This window comes from Lagopus leucura, unplaced genomic scaffold (genome assembly GCF_019238085.1).
Source record: "Lagopus leucura isolate 7727_CA_CO unplaced genomic scaffold, USGS_WTPT01 Super-Scaffold_1, whole genome shotgun sequence".
Classification (NCBI taxonomy): domain Eukaryota; kingdom Metazoa; phylum Chordata; class Aves; order Galliformes; family Phasianidae; genus Lagopus; species Lagopus leucura.
In genome coordinates this window covers 21,921,037-21,939,483 of record NW_024962250.1, presented here as the reverse complement: position 1 = coordinate 21,939,483, position 18,447 = coordinate 21,921,037, and the positions used below count along the sequence as shown (strand labels likewise).

Sequence of the window (18,447 nt, the reverse complement as noted above, 5' to 3'; positions counted from 1 at the left end):
CGCCGCCGCCCGCGCTCAGCGCCTGCCGCCCCTCGCCGGGCCGCCGGGAGCCGCGTTCCGCATGGCCCGGGCGGGAGAGCGGGGCGTCACCTCCCGCAGCGCAGCCTCGCCGCCCGGAGGATCAGAACAGGGGGCCGCGGGGGGAAAGAACAGGGGGAGAGAGAACCCGGCAGGGCGGCGCCGGACGCCTCCCGCCCGCTCGCATCAGGCCGGGGAGGCGCCGGCGGCCCGACGGCCCGCGGCAGAGAAGGGGGGGCGCGGAGCGGGGCGGGCCCGCTGCCGGGGCGCCCCCGCCGCGCCGCCTCCCGAGCGCTCCGCGAGGCGGGCGGAGACGGCCGCCTCCCGGCCGCTGCCGCATGCGGGTAACAAAGCCGCCGCGACGGGCTGGGCTGGGCCGAGCCCGGCCCCGCTCCGCCCAGCTCCGCCCCGGGCCCGGCGTCTGAAGCCGGCGCGGGGGTCGCGGGGATCTCGCGGCCCACCGGAGCGACGGGGCTAGCGTGGACGCCGTCCGCCGCAGCGGTCGGCGCGCGGCGGGCGTGTCGCTACTGTCCGCGAGCGATAAGGGCCCAGGCGGCTGCGGCCGGCGATAAGCGGCGGTGCGACGGAGGGAGCGGGCGGGAGCCCCGGGGGCGGGGCGAGAAAGGGGGCGTGGTCGGGAAAGAGGGCGGGGTATGATAAAAGGGGCGGGGCCGTATGAAAGGGGCGGGGCGCGGCCGTTTAACGGTCGTTGCTCCAGGTGCCCTCTGAGGTGCGGAGCGTTTGTGGGGCTGTGCAGGATGCGGCCAGCAGGACGGAGCCGGCAGGTAGAAAGCACGGGGTGCTGAGGGTGATGGGTCTGTTCTGTTTGCGCCCAGGGTTGAATGTCGCGCTGTGGAGATGAGGGAACTGCGCTTTCTGTAATACTTAAACACTTTCATCAGTGAGTAGGGAATTTTTTTTCTTGAATGCGGATCTTGAGCAGTGCTGACTGATCCCTTCAGTAAGGTTTGTAGTGTTACGGTTGTCTTTGCCTCTTACCTGTGTGCAAGTGAAGAAGATTCCTTACATCAAGAAGGGTGGCCAAGTCTTAGCAGGAGTTACTGCACAGCCCCTGACTAGATGCCTTTTATCCAAACAGGTCATACCTGCTGTGTCCATTCCTCAGCCCTTGCTCCTCTCCTGGCACGGGCCCAGAAATGGGTCACATGCCGGGCTGTATGTTGGGGTGACAGGTGTGCTGCCGGTAACAGTGCTGGGAAAGCATAGTGCAAAGCTTTTAAATGGAGCTGCTTTGCTTCCCCTGACTGATGCTTGAGCACAGCTCTCCATGGAAGCAGGGGTTTTGGTTTTGAACTTCATCAGTAGTTGGTGCTTAGCAATGTATGGTGCTTTCTGTGCTCCTGCTTTTCCCTCTGTCAGAAATATGTGCTAATAAGTCTGATCTGCAGCCAGAGGTTTAAAAAAAAAAAAAATCAGCATCTGTGACACTTCAAGAATTGTTCTTTCCTGCGTGGCAGTAGAAGTGCAACACAATCCTTGTGTCCTTAACGGCTTGAAATGTATCTTTAATTGGAGGAATAGTTGCAAATAATTATCAGCAGGCTTTAAAACAAGTTTTGTTGGAGGATTGTTTGCTGTTCTGCAGTATTTAATAAACAGTGTTTATTTTCTCTGGTTGTCATGTAAGTAATGTTGCAGCAACAGGTCAGTATTTTGAAGGTAGAATTGGTGCTACACTTTGTTTAGTTGGGAAAATCAGAGCCCAGCTGTGCAGAATGAACTGGTCTGTGCCAGGTGGGTATGAGTGAGGTGATAGAAAGGGCAGAGAAATGGCTGCCACGTGTTGGCAGCTAGTATCATCTTGTCTATGGATACTGTTACTTGTGATATGGGCTGTGTAATGGGTGTTTCTCCTTTCTGGGAGCAGATTACTGTAGCTATGACAATGTGGGACCAGAACACTCAACTTTATTTTATTTTTTTAATAATGGTAATAGAAAGCTTTGTTTTACTTGTTTTCTGTAGAGGATGAGTGCAGGTGCTTTCTGTGAATCACACTTGAGAACAGTTTGGAAGGGTCAAGCTTAGTTATAGCAGGGAGCTTAACACTTGTTCATAGTGAAGGGACAAATAGCACTAATAGAGAAAGGACTAAAGTCAAGCCAAAACTTCTCCGAATAAATTCACTCAGAATATACAAAATACTGGATGCAAGTAGTGTAGAGAGCAGTTTAAAGAAATTCTTGCCTCCCTCTGGGTGAAGTGGGAGTTCCACCTGTTGCAGGAGATCCAAAACTTGTTTCTAAAAATGGTAGTGAGGCCATTGAGAGACCATGAACAGGCTTGAGCTGTGGGCCCAGGTGAACCTCATGAGGATCAATAAATTGAAGTGCAAAGTCTTGCACCTGTGTTGTGGCAACTCCCACTATCAGTACAAGCTGGGGGATGTAAGAATGGAGCACAGCCCTGCTGAGAAGGACTTGGGACTACTGGTGGATGGGAAGCTGGACATGAGCCAGCAGTGTGCCCTTGCAGCTCGGAGGGCCAACTGTATCCTGGGCTGCATTAAAAGAAGTGCAGGGTGAGGGAGGTAATCCTGCCCCTCTGCACTATGTTGTTGAGACCTCATCTGAGTAACACGTCTATATGTGGAGTCCTCAGTAAAGGAGAAGCATGGACCTGTTGGAGTGTGTCCAGAAGAGGGCCACAAAAATGATCCAAAGGATGGAATGCCTCTCCTGTGAGGACAGGCTGACAGCTGGGGCTGTTCAACTTGGGGAAGAGAAGGATCTGGTGAGGCCTGAGAGTGGCCCGTCAGTATCTAAAGGTGTGCTATAAGGAGTAAGGGGACAAACTTTTGAGCAGGGTCTGCTGTGATAGAAGGGGAAATGGTTTCAAACTAGATCAGGAGGTTTATGTTGGATATAAGGAAGAAAATTTTTACAATAAGGGTAGTGAAGCCACAGAACAGGTTGCTCAGAGATGTGGTGGATGCCTCATCCCAGGGCTGTCAGGCTGGACCAGGCTCTGAGCAACCTGATTGAGCTGTAGGTGTTCCTGTTCACTGCAGGGACTTAGGCTACATGGCCTTTAAAGGTCTGTTCTGTCTTAAATAATTCTGTGATATAACACTGTGTCACTCAGAGCATGGACTCTGCTGCTTGGTTCCTTTTTTGTATCTGTTTTGTTCCCTTTTCTGTATGTCTGGAAGACTCCAGAGACAGTGACTTCAGACTGTTATGACAAACCAGCATCTTAATTTATTTCCCCAGGCTGATTTAGCTCCAAAGTTATCAATGACCATTCAATTTCTTGCAGCATTTTTCACATATTTATTCTGTATGCGTTCGGATTGCTTATTTCAAAGGCACTTATGGGTTGTCTGAACTAATTTTCAGGACTTGGCTATTGCTTTCCACTTGTTGGAGTCACTTCAGGCTTCCAAATGGCACCTGGGAGCCTGCAGTATAGTTATGATGTGTGTTCCTATATACCACAGGTTTCCTTGCACCTGTAGATACTCCTGCAGATTCACATTTTCTTCCAGGCTTTACTCTCCTGGTGTTAGCTGTGAGAGGAAGTGAGGAGTGGGGGACTGGCTGTGAGCTTTGCTGATGGCCTTGGCCCAGTGGTGTCTGGGTTCGTCTGCAGGGTGAAGTGGGAAGATGTCACATGGAGTCTGGGGTGGCCTCGGCCTGCTGCACTGGAGCAGTGCGCTCAGCAGAGGGATGGGAAGAAAACCTGCTTAGCTTTTTAGCTGTAGATTTTTTTATGTGAAACAGTATGTATGGTATTAATTTGGACTCATTGTACTTATGTTGTATGAACGTATTTCCCGTAAGATCAGTGAAAGACTGGAGAAAAAATAGCCTCAGCAAAATATGGCGTCTGTGTCATTGCAAGGTTTGAAGCATTGTTTGTTGGATTTCAGTCAGAAGTAATATAGTTAGAGCTGATCTTGCACTGGGGAGGAGGACTTATGGCCTGTTAAAATCCCTTCATGACCCTTTCTTCAGTGACTGAAAATCAGTGGCCTAATGTATTCTCTGCTGAAGGCGGGAACAGTTCTTGCTGATTTGAAGGGCTCTCTTGATGGCTAGTAGTAAGCTAAGCTCTCTTCTATGAATGAGCCTTACTTGAACAAATAGCCTCTTAGGTTCCATCTACAGCACTTACGTGAGAGAAATGTCAGTGGGACATCAGAGCAGAGTGGCTTAATTTAAGGTGTTGGGTTTTATTTGTAATACGTTTTTGTGCATTATATGAATGAGCTTTTTTTTTAAGCATTTGATTTGTTTTCTTTAGCTACTTTCAGAAAAAGATGGAGACTTAAATCATGTTTTAAGCTGTGTTTTTTGTTCTAGAGTGTTTTCTTTATCTGCTTCTAGTTTCTCCAGCTCACAACTGTACTGTTTTTAGCATGATCGTACAAATGTCTTTGTCTATTGCAATGAAATTGTCTGCTGTACGGAAGACCCTTAGAAGCATACTGCCAAGCAGTATGACAGTGACGCAGTAGATCTTTGCCCAGAGCAGAAATTCCACCTTTGCCCTTAATTCTTCTCTTTCCAGAGGTCTGATCAGGAGTATCTCTAAAGATGACAGCAAAGCTGCTACTATTTGTCTGTGAAGTTGAAATAACTTTTAGTCTGGGCAATTGTTGTAACAGAGCCATGACAGACCTACTTTGTGGGCAGTTAAGAATGACTGAATCGGTGGCTGTCCCAGTGACTCCACATACTGTCCTGTTCAGGTGCAGTCCTACTGGCTGCTTTCTCCATGTAGATCAGATCTAAGAGAAGGGAGTTTTGGACCCAATCAACTATTCAAATATCTGCAAATATTTGTGAAAAACTTGTGCATTAATCTTCCCTTATCATTGGCCTGTTAAGTTATCTCGCAACTGACTGACCTTGCTGTTTCACATAACCAGCATGTTGTCACATGGCATTTCCCATCCTGTCTGTCACACCGTGAATACATCAGCCATGTATGATCCTGCTCTGGGATTCAAGAAGGCAGGAAGGTTAAAACTCACTGGAATGAGGCAAGGATTGTACAAGATAATGTTAACTTGACAACTTGTTTCATTTGGAGTTTCTCTTTTGTTCTTAATAATAACTTTGCTTGATGAGAGGGACTTAGGGCTTAGTTGTGACATTTCAGGGCTGGAACACAGAAGCGAACAGGCTATCATCTAACTTGCTTTGTGCCACCCCAGCTTAGAGGCAGGGCGTGAGACCAGAAGCTAGAGTTTTGAGTCGTGTGCAGGACTGATGTCTGAAGGTTAATTCATCCAGATGGGAAACAGGAAAAGCACCGCAATACTTGGGTGCTTAGTGAAAGAATGTTAAGAGTTAAGTTCTTAAGTTCAACTATTTCCATCAGAGAAAGACCATAGATTGAAATGGTTTGGCATCAAATTTCAGTGAAAGGAACTTGAATTTGGAAAACTAACTGGTTTAAAGTATTTTACTTAGCTGGGAAGGGGAAGAGTGTTGTTCTCTGAGTCATAGAATGAGTCCTAGAATAGCTTGAGTTGGAAGAGAGCCCAAGGATCATTGAGTTCTGACCCCCTGCCACAGACAGGGCCACCAACCTCCAGATCTGGTACTACAGCAGGCTGCCTGGTGCCCCATCCAACCTGGTATTGAATGCCTCCAGGGACAGAGCATCCGCAGCCTCTCTGGGCAGCCTGTGTCAGCACCTCACCACTCTCTCTGTAAAGAACTTACCCCTATATCCAATCTAAACCTTCCCTCTTTGAGCTTAAAGCCATTTCCATTTGTCTTATCACTGTCTATGCTTGTTGATTCCTTTCCTGTTTATAATATTCTTTTAAATACTGCAGAGCTGCAACGAGGTCTCCTTGCAGCCTTTTCTTCTCCAGGGTGAGAGAGGCAAACTCCAATTTTGGGAGTCACGAGAGAGTTGATAGAGCTTTCTCCAATGTAAGTGCTCAGTTACAACCTAAAGTTAAATAAGTTACCTGCTACTAAAGTTGATTTTTTTTTTTTTTTTAATTCAACTTTTGGAAAAAGCTAGAAGGCTCTTTAATAAAATTCTTAATTTCCTTTCTATCTATCTGATATTTTCTGTAGAGGTGGAGAGGAAACTGGCTACTCCTATAAAACCCCTTTTCCTTTTCTGCACTGGTATAAAACAGACACCTCTGACAGATTAAACTGAACCAGAATAACATGTGCTCTGATACTCGGTATTTCTTTTGTTTGGGAAACAGCATTCAAATCTCAGCAGTGTTTCACATGAAATAGAACTGAGTATACATTTCTCAATTTGAAATAGTTATGGTGACCTTGGACTGCGATGTGAATCTTTTTAATGTGGGTCAGAGTGAGCGTTCACTTACGTGCAGAAGACACTTCTAAACTAGCCAGCAGTGTTGGTAGGTCAGGAGCTTACTTGGAGCTTTAGGGTTCAATGTTTCTGAGCTGAGTCTCATTATATAGTTTGAATTCATCTGTCTTACTTTTGAATCTGCAGAATTGTCAAGACATTCTAGAATTCATGCTTTCCCTTTTGATTTGATCAGGAAATCCTCCCTGAACTACAGTAACCTTAACAGAAATTTGGTTTTCTTCAGCAGATTTTCAATTAACTTGCATTTCCTGAGTACAAAGATGTTTCCTCCTCATTTTTTCAAATGAATTCTAATTGCTTGGTCAAATTGATCCTCAGCAATTCTCTATTTCTAGCTTGATCCTTAGTATTTTCAATTTTAATTGTGTGATTCAGTGGCAATAGGTAATTTCTTTTCTTGAAGCCAGGGATGAAGTTAATGCAGCAAAGAAGCTTTCAAGTGCTCCAGGAGCTTCAGATATTTGTGTCGTTCCCTGCTCTGTTACTGTGCTGTCTCCATGTTTCTCCTGTTTTCTTGTGTCCTTTCAAAATGGAAAAATGCTATTCTTCCAATTCTGCTATTGGAAAAATGAAATAGAGAAGCTAAGCATGCAATTTTCACACTAGGTGAAGAGACACCTGGGCTGGTTTACCACTGACCTCAAACAATTCATGCAGTGCAATGAGCCAACTAGTTTGAAACCACCTCCCTGCAACGGCGTCTGAACTTACTGGTGCTGCCTCTGGCCCATGCTGGTACAGCAGTGCCGTGCCATCTGCGTTCCCTGCTTGGGAACGAGTTCTGCGTTGTTCCCTGCTGGGAGGTGTAGACCTGTCCTGAGTGATTTGTTCAAGATGGTATGGGAAGACTGGCAGAGCAGAGACTTAATGTGAGTCTTCTCCTAAGCTACAAGACAGCTTTCTTTTGTTTCTAGGCTGCATAAATTGCGAATGAGAAGTCTTTGCATCTGGAAAGACATGTTTGTGATGTGTTTTGGAAAATGTGTTAATGCCTATAAACAAGATGAGTCTCGAGGACTGGAAAGAATTACTTGGAATGGGGCTGTTTAGGCCAGGGAAATGCTTAGATTGTTTTTTACTGTTGGAAGTCTTGCCAGCTCAGACTTCTATCTTGCTTTTATTGAACTTTCAACAGGGTTGCGTTGATTGGCTCTGTTATGTCACAAACTAAAATTAAAATTAATTGTTACACAGTTGTGGCATTTATTAAAGCCATGCTAGTAATATATTTCTTTTGAAAACTGAGATGGTTCAGAAATTGTGAGATCTTGTTAGTGTTAATCTCCTGGCTACTGATATGTTTTTTTCCCCATAGTTACTAATTTATCCATAGTCCTATTATACAGAACTTATAAACTGACAAGAATGTGAAGATGGCATTACTACTTGGTGCTTTCTGCAGTGTGGAAGCACTTGCACAGTGTGTTTGACATCACTGCAACACTCTCTCCCATCTTGATGGGCATGTGGGAACGTGAGGAGATAGGAGTGTGAGTGGATGCAGCTACAGTGTGTTCCTGATCATCTGATTCCAAGTGTTCAAAAGTCTTTGAAAAGCGTTGTAGGACTCATAGCATTTATTTTCAAACTGAACTTCTGCAAGCTCTCCAGGCATGGTGTAAGAACAGAGCCAAAGGGTTTGCACTGGTGATTTCATTTGTACTTACTTGAGCTTAGAGTGTGTGTACTTCCTGCTTGTTAAAAAGATAAGTTTTGAATAACCTAATGTAAACCAGATTCATGCAGAGCAGCAGAATTAAGAAGTGGTCATTTGTAAGTGGAACTTGGCTTCTTTCTCCAGTTCACTTCCCAGAAACATAACACATAGGCCCTTAAGGAAAGAAAATGCACTTTCTAATATGAAAGCTGCCTAGCATACAGCTCTACTTTTATTTTACCAATGCCTTAGTTTTTCTTCTTTCCATTGTATGTCTCCTTGCTTAGAGGAGAAAGCTGGAACGTTAGGACATCCAGGTAGGATCAGAAAGCAACCATACACAAAGTCTCTTGAAGAGAATTCCAACCAAAATATGAGAAGTCCAGCTCTATCCTTAAATAATTTAAATGCAGTTCTTTATTATTTTCCTGATTTATGAGAATTGCTGCCTTTCTGGCAATGATGCTTAGACACTTGCTAATGCACTGTGTCTTCTGTAGTTATTGTGTTGAATGCAGTTGATGCTACATCAGAGTGTCCAAAATTTTGTCTAGTTTGTGCTATGCTGAGTGAAGAGGAATTGTCTTGGTCCACGTATAAAATATGTAGATTGCTCTGAAAGTAATGTCTCCTTTGTTTCCATGGGCAACAGATACAAAGAGCACAGTAACACTACTTGATGGAGCGTAATTGAGCAAATTCTCAGCTACAAAAAACTGTTTTTCAACAGAGCCACCACCTTTAGTTATAGTTCTTCACCAGCCATGAACAAGAGCCTGCGTGCCACCCTCATCGCAGTCTGCACCAGCAGGGCTGATCTGCTGTCGTTACTTCTGAAACACATCACCTGGTGCCTCACTGTGTTCACATCCACTGTGTGGTCTTCATAAATGTTCAGTGAGTGGCACATAGGCTGGATGTGCCTGGGCTACACAGTGCCATCTGTATTCATGCAGAGGAGAGGATTTGTTACCGCAAGTCTTGGAGGTAGGATTGGGTTTGTGTGGGAGCTAAGGTGTAATGGAAATAGCACTGGTTCCTCATTGATGTCAGTTTGGGCTGTATCTTTCTAAAGATACTAAAAAAGACAAGTTTACTGAGGAAATAATTGTAGAACCAATATTTTGCAGGGCCTGATTGTCTATATGCCTAGGGTTTAATAGACTCTACAGATGCTCAAGGGGTGTTTTTTCCACCCAAATTGTTAATTTTGTAGAGTTGAAACTGGAAATTGAAGAGTTAATAAGATTGTTCCTAGCACTTTAACCTGTGAGTGTTTGAACGCTAAACGTTTTCCTCATTTATACAGAGGTGCATTTGGGTAGGCTTTGTTGTGTGTGATCATTCGTTTTCCAGTAACAAGCTGAATGTTCACGTGGACCAGGTTTTGGGAAAGATCTGCTTCCTCTGCATCCGTAAATTTAGATCCATTTTATTGGCTGCCCTTTGCTAAAGCTGTTGAATGGGCATTTGTTGTTGCCTGGGCCCTAGCCCTTGGTGTCGTTTCAATGGGTGAAGCATAAGCAGGAAGAGCAAGGGTAAAAATGTGAAGATGGGGCTGAATTTGGCCATCCCTTCCATCACTGTAATGCTACCTGCACAGATGCTGGATAGAGAAATGGGCAGCAGTGTGGCTGCTTGCTTCTGTCATTTAGGGATGTGGGTTGTTGGTATGGTGCTGATGGCTTGACAGATGGGGACCAGATGACTTTAGTGATCTTTTCCAACCTTAATGATTCTATTTGCCTACTTCTCTGTAGAATGATTACGTAGCAGTTTTGGGGTAAAAATGTTATGTCATAGGCATGGGGAAAAAATGGAAAGAGTGACATCTAGTGGCTCATAAGGAAATGTACATTTTTTTCCTCAGTACAATGGAAACTAAAGCAATTCCTAGTTATCTGTGATTCACTTAAATTTTGTAGTATTTGAAATTTAGACATCAGTTTGATCCCAACAATTGAGTTTGATGTCTATGCCAAGGCTTGCTAGCTTAGTTACCCTGTCAAATAGGCTCTGTCTAATGGTATGGGATGGATTATATCCATATAATGCCATGTGGAGGAAGTGGGTGGCTTTAGTAGGTTTTTTTCCTGTTAGTCTCCAAGGACTAGCTGTCTAGCTATTGAACCAGTGGAACTATTCCTGATACCACATCTATGGACAAATTCCAGTTGTCTGGTTTCCAGTGAAGCATGAGCTAGATAAAGCCTCTATTGCTCAGAGGCAGTGCTTGGCTTCCTGTGGTGCATAACAATATAATTGCAAGTTATATTTGAGATGCCATGAAATGAGGTTGTGTGTGGACACTTTCTAAATCTCTGTTACAAGGAGTGTTGTGTGTACTCACTGGCTTGGCTTCCTTCAGGAAGAATGGAAGCAGATGTTTCCTAAGACTTGAGAAAGGAATGAGCTCTGCTGTGTTAAGATGGAGTCACTCTCTCCTCTCTCTTCCCAGGGAGTCACAAGCACGTTCTGAAATCAGCCTGCCCATCCATTACAGAATGGAGCTGGGTAAGTTTGATACAAATAGAAAACACTTCTTTTATTTAGACCAGTTGCCTTTGCAGTTGTCCCAGTAATTAAAGTAGTACAGTAAATCCTGGGCTCCAGAAGGTCTTGGGTATACATAGCATATAAATTCACAAGTAGCTGTGGAGAATTTTGGGAAAAGAGGTGGCATTTAATACATAGCAGCAGAAGTAACTATGTCAACTCTGTCAAGTCCCGTCAGCCTTTGGTAGAGCCTTGAATGTATCCAGATGGCTGCTACCTACCTTTGTTTCCTTTCACTTCAGGGGTGAAGAAAAGGAGAGAGGAGGATGAAATCCTGTGTGGCACGTGTGCTGTGTGCGTTAGTAACATATCCATCACAGCTGTGGGGTCTAAAGGAGAAGGAAGGAAACAGGTGAAGTCTACTGTGCTCAGAGGAGGTCAGCATGTGTTTGAATGCCAGTAAGCAGCAAACTTTCTGTCTTAAAACTGTGTGCTCATACCAGGAACAGACTTGTCGTTGGTAGGTTGTTGTTGGAATATGTTCTTCGTGATGCTGTAAGGCAAGCTTACTTGGTTGGAAGTTTTGTGGAGAAGTCACTATTACAACAGGGATTGTTTCTGTACAGCAGGGAGTAGTGTGGGTATGGACTGCACAGGGGGCAAGAGGAAAGGAGTCTCTTTCTGAAATAGAAACCATTCTGAATTTAGCTTCTGTGCTGTAGCAGGTGGCAGAACTTCACAATTTGGGCCATTTCTTTTTAATTTCTATGTGTATTTTGAAGTATGGCAGCAATTATGGGTAAAACTACGCCAGCTGCTTTTCCTATAGGGGAAGAGGGCCTTTCCTCAGCCATGCCTTCAAGCATGAAAGCATTATTAGTGCCTTGCTGTCGAACATGTGGCCCATTTAGACTAGTGTATCTACCCTTGGTGGTAACAGCAAGCAGTATTGTACAAGGCTAGGACATGATCCTGACCATTTCCTGTTATGCATTCTTCTCCTTCTTTCCCAGCATCTGTAGTCACTGGATTTGGGATCATAAGGAGGTACATATGTGCCTCTTTATATTACCATAACTGTCCTGGAGCAGTTGTCAAATTTTTATACAGCCTGCTCTTGTCTACCTGCTGATATTATTGGTCTCCTTGATCTCATGTGATTGCAAATCCCAAAGATTCACTACTTGCTCTATAAGTAAAGGGAAGTTATTTCTTTTGTGTATTTTAAACCCATTTTTTCCCCATACTCTGTATGAGTGCTCCTACTTTCAGTATTGCAGTGTTTAATGAATAACAGTTCTGATTTTACTTTCTCCACCACTTTTGTGATTTTGTAATTGTTGTTTATATCCTCCTCAGCCTACTTGCCTTTGAATTAGGGGGAAGAGTATCTCCTTGTAATGCAGCTGCTCCATCTCCCAAATTCCTGTTGTGCTTTGTGCAAGCATATAAATTGAACAAGTACTTAAATGTGGGTACAGATCAGACTCTCACTGTCTGAATGTTTCAGCTGTCTGTCACAACACACAGTGAACTGCCCAATTAAAACAGCCAGAGTGATCACAGCATGGCTATTTGTTGAGCACCTTCTACTTGACCTTTTCTGAAGCTGCTGCAAGCGGATTCTGAGAACATTTGTAGGTTGAACTGCAGAGGCTTTCTGTGTTTGTGGATGGAAACCAGCCAATTCACAGCCATCCGTGTGGGTATCTCACTTATTCTTGAGCTGAAACCAGCTGTTACAGAGGGCCGTAGCCTCACTACTTGCATATGAAGTTTCTGGTCCAATTTGTACTTTGGTTTAGATGGGTGGTTCTTGCCTGTCTCAGTGCTGAAGGTGCTGAGTCCTGTTTTAGTTTTTGATAGTTGGTGGGTATCTCAGCACGTACAAAGTTACCAAGAGTATGTGGGCAGCTGCAGGGCAGGTACAGGCAGCAGCCACTCTAGGAGGCATTCTCATTCATTTTTGCCCAGGGCGTTGATGCCCTCTTGAAAAATGGATCGTTAGAAGAATTTGATGCTGCAGGCAGCATCTGTCAACTCCTTGGTCTCTAAAAAGAGTGGAGGTTGTCTTCAGGTGGTGTGATTATGGTGAAACTTGTTCATAGATGTTGCTGTTCTTGACTTCTGGTGATTTATTATTGATTAAGCTGTCTTGTTTATTGAAAATAATCCAGGCATTGATTTTAATCATAGATTGAGGAGTTACTGCTTTCATAGATGACTGAGTAGCTCTTACTGAGACCTTGCTGAGTAAGGATTCTGTGCTCAGTTAAGTCCTACAACCAACCTGAATTTCAGAATAGTGAAGGGAAGGCTGAAATATTTGATTATATTGGCAAGAATTCAAGGGTGTAAAAGAGCATTTTACTTCATTATTTCCTACATCTAACTAAATATGTGACCATATAGTCTGGTAAGCAGAGGACTGCAAATAGAACTTGTGCTATATATTTTTTTCACTTCTAGGGAAGTCAAGATTTAAAAAAAATAAAATAAAAAAAAATGTAATGAGAGTAAGTGTAACTTTAAGATATTAATAAATTCTGAATGTGTCCACCTAATCTCATTGCTGGTTTTTTCCCTACTGATGTGGGAATATAATGAGCTGCAACAGTGGCTCATTGTAGTTGTGCTAATTGTTAGGGCATGAGGCATATTTTCTCTTGGAAGTTCTGTACATTCTGTGCTATGAAACCTGCAACACCTTTCTGGATACATTCACTGACAGAGTGTTTTCCTTTCAGTTAGATGGAATAATACTCTCCAAAGTAGGATATTCCATATCTATTGTTGTTGTATGTTCACTGTGAAGAATGTGACCTTGTTCCTTCCTTGCACTGAGTGGTATCTTGTAAATTTCATAGATCAATTAAGCGATGACTATGTACCAGAATAAACTATTGCTTTTGGCAGTTTTTCATATGCAGCAAATACACTGATATTTCAGCATCTTCCACACAGCTTAGTGTTAGAGTTTGTCACTAGTATCCATGTAGCATAGTGTGAATAATACTTTTTTTTCTTCTGTTTTTGTATTCTTTTTTTGTGGGGGAAGGGTTTGTTTGTTTGTTTGTTTGTTTTAAAGAGTAGCAAGTATGTCAGTATTGTTAACACAGTTCCTGTGGTAGACAAGGTGCTTCAAAGAGGGAAGTAGCATTGCTTGGAAGGCCATACAGCAATTGCCCAATCCCTCAAGATTTATTTTCCAGATTCCCCAGGAAAACTCTGTTCCCATCTCACAAATCCTCGTGTTTGTGAACTGGATTGTTCTAGGGGAGTATAGTTTCAAAATGCTTCTGAGATGGATATCTGGTCTTCAGTGATACTTGGTGAGTGAGACTTGGCCTGTGACCATTAAAGTGAAGATGGGATGCTGGCTGCAACTACTTTGCAGCTTTGTTTCTTAGCAATTGTGTGCTTTTTAAAGCAGATTGGGGTACCTTGTTTATTTCACACTAATTCAACACTAATGATTCCGGTATTTATAAACCATGTGTGGTATCCTTTGGGGAAAAAATGGAGCCAAAAGCCATGGTTCCAGGCATGACTGAGATACAACCAACCCACAAGGATCCACAGAAGTCCAAAATAAAGATATTGTCTCACTGCTGCAGAGCATTTCAGCATGGATGTTCTGAGTAACCTTCGAGAGTGCAGTGAGTTCAGAAATTGCATGAGCTATGTTAGCTATCAACTTTATTGGATATTTCATGACCTGCTAGCTAGGGAGTATGACACTGGTTTCTCAGAAGGCTGAATCCAGGATACAGCTGGATACTTACATGCATATATAAATACATAGGGAGGCTTCAGCTAGAATACACAAATATATGGAACAATACATCACTGCTGAATAAAGCTATGATAAAACAAATGCATTCTAGGAAGTACATCATGTGTCTCTTCTAATGGAGATCACTTCCTGCTAGAAGTAACACATCTTGAGCTAAAAGCATGAAGCTTAAAGCAGGCTCAGAGCACCACAGAAACGCTGAGGTTGAAAGGGACCTTCAGAGGTCATCTAGTCCAAACTCCTTGTTCAAAACTGGAGCAGATTATTCTATATCATGCCTAGCCACATTTTCGACTGCTCTCCAATGATGGGGGCTGCTTAACTTCTGTGAGCATTCTGTGTTTGAACATTTCCATACTTAAAAAGTTTTTTCTCATATTTAGATGTAATCTCCTGGATTTCAGTTTATGCCCACTGTCTCTTTTTAAGTCACTGGATAAAATGGAGAAGAACATGGCTCTGTCTTTACTTTCTCCTATCCGTTATCTTTCTTCTGTAGGAAGATCTCCCCTGAAGTAACTTGATTTTCATTTTATGGAGAAATCCATGCATCTTGTTTTGCTATTTCTGCATGGATGAGGGCAACATCAGTTTTGTTCCCTCACGATGAGGGATGCGAACAGAATTCATAAATTCAGTGATGGTGCAATGAATGTGGAAATTCTACTGCCATATACTATGTGATTGTACCTCATGTAACTAGTCCATCTCTAGGAAACTCTAAACAGAAATAAAGCCAATTATGATTTTTTCCAACTCTTTAAAACTGTTCTTGAACAATTTAAGTTGTTTTTGTTGTTTCTTACATCATGAATGGGTTAACTCATATTGTAGCATCACCCCGAGGGTGGAGTTTTGCCTGAGATCTCTGTGCAGAATAAACAGCCAGAAGTGCCATGTCTGAATCTTTCTTAAGCTCTTGCTCAGAATTCTGATCTGCTCTCTGGGGGGATTTTGCAGCTGTTTCTATGATCCATCTGCTGGAGCAATAACTGGATCTCAAACAACTGTCTCCTCTAAAATTTTTGGAGACTGTCTGTACATTCTGTTGCTTTCTAAGCAAATTTTTTGTTGCCTGTCCTGATCTACTTGATAGGATAGTGCGGGCTGACTTTCTGAAGCATATACCTGCTATTTGTCAAAATATTCTTAGGGTTAAGTATGCTGACCTGGAGCTGCTCCTTGCTTTCCTTGGCCTGAGCACGTAAGTGTTTGGCCTTCAGGAGTGAGCACTTCAGGCCCATTAAATCCTTCTGCATACTCAGCAAGTATTTCCCTTCCTTTGATAATTGGTGCCTGAGAAAATAACTGTCAGAACAAGGAAGGGCATCTTCTTGCTTTAACGCATGTTTCTTTGTCTAAGCCCTTCTGATTCCTTTCTACATGCTGATATTATCCTGAGTCTGATGCATCTCCAAAAGTTCTTGAGATGTGAATCTCCTTTCAGCTCTAGAAAATGTCAGCACATTGATCTCTGTTAAAGTAACACTTAATCTTCTAAAGGATGTTCTCAAGAAGGCTGTCTGTCACTTATTTCTTTTTGTTTATTTATAGCAGGGAGGCTCAAGGGAAATTTGTAACTTTTCTTATCCATCCAGGATTTGTTTTTGTTGGAACGTAAAATACACAAGTGATGTTGTCCCAGCATTGAAACCAGGGGTAGAAAGGTCATTTCTCAGGAGGAGATCTCTTGCATAATCTTCTGTTGCATTTAGGGTAGCAAGTAGCCAATTCTCTGCTTATTAGAGAGATGCAGCAGTGGGGGAATGGGAGGGAGGAAATATTAGCAAGGAGCTGGGGGGAGCTTTGCAGGGCTGGGTGAGGTAGAAAAGTATGGATGAAAATTTCTCTTGGCAGAAGACTTTTACAATTGAATGGGTTAATCTGCTTTTCCAGATCAGAATGAAGCAGGACAGAAAGCATTTTGAATATAAGCATATGGTAAACTTCCTGGCTCCAAGCTCAGTTCAATGGTGACAGCAGAATGCACTGTGCAAAGCTTGGAAAAGCAGGGATATACAGGATACTAGATTCTGTTAGGTGCAGTTGCTAATCGTGGCTTACTTGAAGGTTGTAAAGCTTCTTCATGTCTTTCTGATTCCATTAAAACAAGCTAAATTATGTCCTGCTGGCAGAATATAAAATTCCCTCATATGAACTCAAATTGTTTGAATATATGGGGTGAAGCATGGGGTACTGGATTTATGCAGGAATTACAGAATCACAGAATTGAAGGGGTTGGAAGGGACCTCCAGAGATCATCGAGTCCAACCCCCCTGCCAAAGCAGGTTCCCTACAGCAGGTCGCACAGGTAGGCATCCAGGCAGGTCTTGAACATCTCCAGAGAAGGAGACTCCACCACCTCCCTGGGCAGCCTGTTCCAGTGCTCCGTCACCTCACTGTAAAGAAGTTCTTGCGCATGTTTGTGCGGAACTTCCTATGCTGCAGTTTCCAGCCGTTTCCCCTTGTCCTGTCTCCACTCACCACTGAAAACAGTCTGGCCTCGCCATTCTGCCCCCTACACCTTAGATATTTATAGACCTGGATCAGGTCCCCTCTCAGTCTTCTTTTCTCAGGGCTAAACAGACCCAGTTCACTCAGCCTTTCTTCATAGGAGAGATGCTCCAGGCCCTTCACCATCTTTGTGGCCCTCTGCTGGACTCTTTCCAAGAGATCCCTGTCTTTTTTGTACTGGGGAGCCCAGAACTGGACGCAGTACTCCAGATGAGGTCTTATCAGGGCAGAGTAGAGGGGGAGGATTATGTCAATCTCTGGCTGTTTGTGCAGGCATAGTGTCTGTACCTTGACTGTTTCTGGGAAGTAACTGTTTTAAACTCAAGATTTCTTCCTCAGCCTGCTTCACCTGTTAGCTTATATCTAAGGCAGCTGAAATGTTGGGGAAAGCAGGCAGTTTCAGCACAGTGGTGCCTCTGGCAAAAAATCTGGTGTGGTGGTGTGCCATCAGAGCTCTAACAAGCCCTGAAAGGTAGCAGAAAGCAGTTTTTCTCCTCCATGGGAAGCTGAGCTGATGAAAAAAGAAAGCAGGAGGCATCATCTGCTCAGACCGGTCTCACTGTGGATAGCGAAGCATTTTTTTGCACTCTGCTACGCTGTTGATTTTGGCATCACCATTTATTTTTCACAGATTGGACTGAGAGTCTCTTCCCTCACCTCTCCCCACCGTTCAATCTGTTAAATTGTACCTATGAAACAGGTACACTACAGGCACTTCACCTAGCCCTGGGCCCAACTTCCATCTGCTTGTTGAGAGAGGCCCATCCATCACGCTGTGGGAGAAGGGAGGGATAGACCTTTTCAGTGCTTTCAAGGGGCTCTCTGCTTTTCTTCTGCTAAGGCTGGTTTACAGGTGGGAACCGCCTCTGCCATCTAGTGGAAATTCACTACCCTCTTCTTGACTATTTGCTTTCCCCCCAGAATTACATTCATTTTGACTAGAGAATGGTAGTAATGTTATTTCTAATTTCTAAATTATTTCTAATACAAAATACGTGTAAGAAATTAGTTGTACATAGGGTCTACATCAAGAATATTTACACAGATTATTCAGGAGATCATTTTACTTGAAAAAAAGTTGATGACAAGGGAAGGGAGTGAACTATCAGATACCAGGAGACAGATCACTACAGTGATGTTGATCTTCATATTTGCTTGATGCTGCTCTTTTATGAGAAAGCTGTAGTGTAGCTGTCTGAATAGGGACCAGGAGAATACTGTTAATTGAATTCCCTATGTTTTCGTTCATTTCTGAACTTCACTATAAAAACATTTTACCTTTGAAATTATTTTATTATAGTTGTGGCAGTTTTTGTTGCAGGAAACAAAACTGACAAAACTGAAACTATGACAGGTGTGACACTGGAGAGGGAACTTCTCATTGGAAAAATCAGTGCTAAAGGTTTCTAGCCTTGCCACCAGGAGTTTGCTAGGGAAAAAAAAAGATAAGAGATGGGGATACTGAAGAAAACTGAGGAAATGGTGGAAGAATGAGTAATTCTCTTGTCAGATCAGAGCTGCAAAATATGCCACTTCCAGTTTCTAAACCCATTAAAAAAATAAATTCTGTATTTTTCCAGGAAAAATAAAAGTAGGCATCTCCTGATTCTGCCACAAAGATCAA

General features: G+C 43.4%; 1 long non-coding RNA gene across 4 annotated transcripts in view; it reads left to right on the top strand.

Annotated features, from left to right (window-relative positions):
* The first annotated feature begins 717 nt into the window (after nucleotides 1–717).
* Nucleotides 718–18,447, top strand: part of LOC122176623 — a 157,842-nt gene continuing 140,112 nt past the window's right edge. For all 4 annotated transcript variants that reach the window (XR_006177803.1, XR_006177810.1, XR_006177814.1 and 1 more), the window contains exon 1: nucleotides 718–803. This is a non-coding gene — a long non-coding RNA (uncharacterized LOC122176623). The remainder of the gene's footprint in view (nucleotides 804–18,447) is intronic.